Genomic DNA, 7,225 nt, shown 5'->3' with positions numbered 1-7,225 from the left:
TCTCCCTCTTTATAACTCAGGGAGGAGCCCCACTCAAATACAGGTGATCATCATCTCTTAGATGATTTGTTGGATCACCCGCAAATTCTTTCAGATATAATTGAAGGATCTGTGTCACCACATCTCAAATCAATCTACACAGATTCAACAGTTATATCACTTTCAATTTCAACTTCTTTTCCTTCTTCAACGGATATCACTCATCCGTTGACAAGTGGTTGCTCTTCAACGGATAAGCTTAACAGCAATTATCCGTTGATAACATCAGTTTCACCTTCAACGGATATTCCACATCCGTTGATAGTCTCTACACACATAACTGAATCAATTCCAAGTGTAGAAGACATGAATACTGTGCAATCACTCTTAGGATTGAGGGAAGGGAGTGAAAATTTGAGTGAGAGGCTGGGTTGCTCCCAGGCAAAAGGAGAGATTGAGAGCTCAAAAATGCATGCTATTTCTTCCAGCATGGCAAAAGTAAGTGAGAGGAGTACCACCTTAGTAGGTGAAGGTGAGGGAGTGAGTTGTGTGAGCCAGGGGGAGCCCCTGATGCAAGAAAATAGAGAAAAAGAGAGAAAGGCAGGTATAGTAGATATAAGGGTGGAACCAGCCATTGCTAGTGAGTCAATGATTGTGGATGATGCTGAAAAGGAAAGACAATTTCAGCAACATTACAAAGCTGTAATTGATAATATTTCCTTGGATGCTGACACTTTTACTCATCCTGTGTCAGCCTATCAAATGTTGGCTGCTCAGGGCAATGAGGAGGCAGAAAAGACACTACATCTAGTACACACAACAGAATCTCTTCAAAGGGATAAAGCTGCTATTAACAAGATGCCTTCTATAGCTGGTGAGCCATCTGAGGAATTTGGAGTAAATTCTGATGATGATGACTCTAGTTTCTTTTGATGGAAGGCATGAACTTAGGGGGAGATGAAGGCCCTAGTTCAATTCCAAATCTACCTGAATGGGCTTTGACAAAGGAGTATAGATCAGGGGAATTCAATGTCTCCTTAGTCAAACAAATCAACACTATTCAACAGGCCATTCAGAACACTTCACATGCAAGTATCAAGGCTATCCTTCAAGCTCACCTGGACTCACTGCATCTCATGAAGTTGCAGCAAGTAAAGCAGAATCTGAGTATGGATGATCTCAGGAAGGATATTGCTGACTTGAAATCCTACAGTTCTGAAAAATTGGATTCAGTCATGCCCTATGGTACATTGCAGGACTTGGTTTTGAGATTGAAAAAGGAATCAGTTACTGAGAAAAGGCTGGCCAAGTTGGAAGACAGAGTTCAAGTTATTGAAGATTCTGTGGCCACCATTCTTCACAACCAACAATCTCAAACCAGTCTCCTAATGCAGCTGGCAAAAGCACAAGGCTTGACCCCTCTCCTTGATGATAACAAAAAGGGGGAGAGTAAAAGGGAAGGGGAAGGAGAGCCATCTACAAAAATCAAAATATCTAAAGTGCTAGTTCCTGTCATCACTACTTCTCCAATCATTCAAATCAAAGGAAAGCCTGATGGAATTGATTTGATTCAGCTAGCAGCAGCTGAAATTCAAGTGAAAGAGCAAAGGAGGAGAATTGATGAAAGGTTGCAACTGTTGTTTGGCTCTACACAAGATAAATCAACATCTGTGAAATATAGCACAAAGATTGAACCAATCAACATGGAGCTCAAGCCAGTAGGGAGACATAAGGATGGAGAAGCTTCTTCCAAAGAACTACAAGCTATAATTCCTCAAGCCCAATAAAAGATCCAATAAGGACTCTACAAAGAATCCTTTAAAAGAAGTGGACTTTCCTCCTCCAAAAGCTGATGAGAACAAGCTTTTAGGTAGGAGTATTGCTTATCTCAAAGAAACCATGGATGAGGCTGTAAGGAGAAATAGGGCTATTATCTCTAGAGAGGGAAAAGAGCATATGTGTGATGCAAGGACATCCCAAATTCTCAATAGCCAAGAAGGAAGAAGTCAAGCAACTAAAGGCTGACAAAAGAGCACAAGCAAAGCTTGAACAATAGCTAAAGTCAAGTCAAGTTGAAGAAGAGAAAGGAATTGAAGTCAGGGGTGAAGACAAGATTGCAGACCTAGATGAGGTTTTTGGGAGTATATTTGGTGAGAGTATGGAAGAAAGAGAGGAATGGCAGAAGGGAAACAGAAGAAAGGCCAAGGCACATAGAAGGAGTGAAGATAATACTGAAGTAACCAAATCTATATCTAAACCACTACCTTCCATACCTGAACCTATTGTTGCTAATCCCACTATAAACATCCATGGTGAACCAATCATTCCAAAAGAGGAACCTATTGATTGGGACACCATCAAATTGCCTACCTTTCTAACCACTCTTCCACTACCAAAGAAACAGAAAAGAAAACCCAAATCTACACCTCCCATAACCTCTAAGAAATTCACTCAAAAACAACAACCTAACCCTAAGCCACCCATTTCTAAAGATGATTATGTTCACATCTGTGACATAAAAGAAACTTCAGACATTAATCTCTATCTGGATGAGCTAGAGGAAGTAAGGGGAATAGCTGCCTACAGACAGCTACCAGAGAGATTGGTGTTCAGATACAAGGGAGCTGGGGAAAGAACATGGCCTCTCTACAGGATTCTGAATGAAGGCTACTCTACCTTGGTCAGAGTCTTTTCAGCCATACAGAAGGATTCTGGCTTTACCAGAACTGCCAAGACTGAAATTCTCAACAAGATTGCCAACATAAGGAAGACTTGGAGGGAACCCAATGCTTTGCCCAGAACCTTACTCATTCAAGAAAGGGGAACTAAAATTCACAAATCACCTCATTGGTTGATGGAATTTAGAGATGACAAAGGAGTCAGAAGATTTTTCAGACTTGAAGACCAACTCAAGATTGCCAGCAATGAAACTCTCAAGGAAATGCAATCTAAGTTGGATATCAGTGTTGAAGATGAAGCTGAATTCTTCAGACAACTCCAACTCCAAATTGAGGAAAATGACAAAGGGCTAGGAAAGAAAACCAGGGAACAAAGAAGAAAATAATGATTTGCTCAGGCTAGAGGAGCACCCTTGGAAATATTGTAAATCTTCAATTACCTCCTAGTACATACACTTTTGCAGCACTTTTGAATTTCTGCTTAGTTTCATTTCATATATCTGTTAAGTGTTTTGTTATCATCAAGTTAACCCTGAATTTATGCCTACAATTCTTATAGACATAAATAGGGGGAGATTGTTAGGAATATATGTGCATTAGTTTGATGATATGTTTAACAAAATACTTAAGTAGAAATTCAGTGTCTGTAGCCTCAACGGATAAGACCACTTTGGCTATCCGTTGATGGTGTAGCTTTACTTAGAAATAAGTCTAGTGTTGTAGCATATTTCAGTCTCTGTATTTAAGATGTAATTCTTAGAAGTTGAGAGAAACTATGAGTCATGTTGACTACTAGAAGATATGCAGATAGGAAGGCCAATTGTAAATATTTCATGCCTTGTAATTTTGTATAAATGAAGTGGTATCAACGGATGACTTAAAGACCTTCAACGGATGAGAAGCTAAGTTTCAACGGATGTCTCTAAAGCTTCAACGGATAACATCCTTCAACGGATGAGAGCATCAATGGATGAAAACTTCAACGGATAACATCCTTCAACGGATGAGTGTATCAACGGATGAAAGCTTCAACGGATGTTCTGATTAACCGTTGATAAGTGGTAGTTGTACCTACAAACAGAGGCACGTGGGTGAACAGAGATAACTGAAATGTGGAAGCCTAATTTCAGGAACATCAGAAAAAGCAGTCGTTCTACTCTAGTATAAAGAGACATTAAGTCAACAAAGTACTGGAGTGAACTGGAGAAGAAACAAGTGGAGATCTTACTTTATTATTTTATTATATCATTGTCTTCACTTGTAAACTTGGTAACATATAAACCAAGTAGTAGCTAGTAATTAGATGAGAATTTTTCCAGAGCTGTTTAGAAAAATCTTGAGAGAAAAATTATCTAGTTTGTACTAGGATGCAGCTGTGATCAAATTCTTAGATCACAGAATTTCTGAAATACCATCTCTGGTGGAACAACAAATCCACCAGAAAAGTTTTTAAAGGTTGATTGTGTTCTTTACATTTGTGTTTGAATATATATCTGTCTGTATCAGCTTAAAGCAATTCACACACTTGTTCATCTTGAACACACAGTCTTTATAAACTGCTCAAAACTTGAAAAAGTTTTGAGATTTACATTCAACCCCCCTTCTGTAAATCTCATTGTTAGTTCACTAGAAATAACATCATCCTTTAATTTTTCATCCAAATTATTTAGCTGGTTGATTAAGCCATTAAAACGATTCAGATGATCTCTTAAATCCCCGTCTTCTTCCATCTTGAGCCCAAACAAATCTTTCTTGAGAAACAACTTGTTGGCCAAAGACTTTGAGTGATAAGTCTTCGTTAACTTCTCCCACAAATTCTTGGGATTGTCCTCTTCAAGAACATCATACTTGATTTCCGGTGCAAGGGCCAACCGGATCGTTGATGCTGCACATAACTTCATGTCTCCCCACTTTGTATCATCAACTTCAGTAGGCTTCTTCCCTCCGAGAGTCGCATATAACCCTCATTGAATTAACAGATCTTTTACCGTACTTTGCCATAAGGTAAAATTGTTTCTTCCATTAAACAATTCAATTTCAAATCCCCCAACCTTCTCCATCATGAACCTTGGCTCTTGATACCAATTGTTAGGGGGAACACACACAAGTATAGAACCAAATAAACAATACAAAACACACACTCAATATATGACGCGGAAAAACCCACGTCCCAACTTGTATTATTAATCAAAACAATTATCAATAATACAATCAATCTCACCAAACGGTATTCACTCAAGTGATACTTAAGTCAAACAATACTCAAGCATACATCAAAACAATAACATGACTATGTATATATAGCCATCACAAACTTAGCCAACAAGACATACATAATCTGATTACAATAATAATTGTCTACCCATACAATTATTACCCATTCCCATTATAATAATAATTGTCAACATATACAATTATTACCCAACTCAATTATGATAATAATTGTCTATCCATACAATTATTACCCAATTCAATTATATTTTCTATCACCAAGACCATACTACCTATTGGGTTTAACCCCAACATAAGTTACATTCAACCATCAAAGCAACTTATAAGGAATGTACATGCAATAAAGCTTCATTTCCATTGAGGAAAATTATAAAGATTGCAACAACATTTAAGTTCGATTCAACCATTAAAGCAACTTATGAAGACTACTAGCATATCAAATTCATAAGACATATTAACGAAATTGAAGCAAACATTAAAGACTACTAGCAAATCGAATTCCTCAAGCTTATTATTGAATACATCACATCTCCAAACTTCTACAATTTGTTAGAAAATGGAAAATTTGAGACTTGTTTTAGACATGTTCTTGATGTAATTTTCTGAAACTAATTGTTGGAGGTTGTCGTTAATATGAGAAATTAAACTTTCATTTTTGGATCTAAGTCATTTTCTTGGTGTAATCCATATAAAAATTGAAGTGAATTTAGTAATTTGAAATGAGTTGTGTGGGTTTATCCCACATTGATAAGATAAAGAGCGGTTGAGTACTTTATATAGTACCATGTGCAAGTTTAGTGTACAACTACTAAGGCTAAGGCATGTGGGTGTGCATTGTGTTATAGCTGTAAGGCTGACCAATCTGAATCAGATACTTAATATGTGTTATTAAATGAAATTTAAAACAAAATATTTATTTTAATTAATGTAATATCTCCAGTTATGTTTTATTTTGTATTATATACAAAACAAAACGTTTGAAAAAGATATAAACACATCACAGACTTGTGAAACCCAAGCTATTACCTCACTTTTTCCCTCTTCCACAATATACATATTAAAAGCATAGGTTTTCTGGACGAATTGAGGAGCAAGTCGATGTTAACCATTACGTGTCTGTGTCACAAAATTACAATAAGATCTCAACACATGGATCTAAAACATTTGCTTAACAGTTCATAATCAACTAGTAATTAACAACAAAATAGCTATAACATATAATTGTAATTAAAAAGGAAATTATAAGAAATCTAAGAACTGAAAATTTTAAAACGGATTAGATACAAACCTGACAACATAGATTTAAGTTGTAATATGCTTCACAGTACGGGGTTTTCGTTGTAATTTTGTTACCTTTGTGGTCGCCTGGTCGTGGGGATAAACAAGGTAAGTAATAATATTACTAACTCTGGGACTCACTTTAAGCTCAGATTATTTCCACGAGGTCGAGGTCACGAGATGTCATTGAATATTGCCACATCTGGTATAATCCAAAATCATAGAATTTTGTTAAAGTGACCTAATTAATCTAATTAGTTCAACTAACAAACACATATCAACACATAACATGGTTTTATAAACATAATGCTTCTAGATATTTAAATTAGAAAATACATGTTTATACCGTGGACCTTGATTTCCTTCCTTCAGAAGTAATACAAAGTCTTTTCCCTGGATCATTTTTCTATTCATTGCATGAAGCCATAGTTACCAGGAAATAAACAATTTAGCAAAGTTGTATTGTTGTAGCCTGTAAGCGATATTGTGCAATCTATCATAGCGTAAGTGGGGCAATAATCACTTTAAAAAACCGTCTACACTTCTCGAAGGTTAGGCATCTCAGCTGTTGATAGTTATTTCAGATTTCTTAAAACTTCTGTTAGAGTTAAGTATTTTATTCTATCTTTGTCAATCCAGTTACTGATTTGTGGAGTAGTTAAGAAGATTCTGGACAAAGAATATACAGCTCTAGAAGCCTCATTATCAGTTGAAAATGCAAGAAGTCTAGATCCCGGGCTGGCAATATGTAAGTAGTGTACTTGTAGCAGAGTTTTTTCTTAATTAAAAAAAGTAGAGAGATCAAAAGAAGAGCTGACACAACAAACACATACTAAAAAAATAGGATTATCAATGAAATGATAAAACAATCCCGACCTTTCATGAAAATACACATCCATATGAAAAAATCAATGCGCCGAAAAAATGATCAATAATTGCTTAATATAAGTTTTTGGTATGTAGATGTTTAAGGTCAACTTGATCTCCATCCGATTCATCCACCTATTTGCAACAAAACTTAAAATTAAGAAAAATACTTGATAAAATTAGTATTTCAA

Source organism: Apium graveolens, chromosome 7, assembly GCF_009905375.1.
Source record: "Apium graveolens cultivar Ventura chromosome 7, ASM990537v1, whole genome shotgun sequence".
Classification (NCBI taxonomy): Eukaryota; Viridiplantae; Streptophyta; class Magnoliopsida; order Apiales; family Apiaceae; genus Apium; species Apium graveolens.
This window is presented reverse-complemented; position numbering follows the sequence as displayed.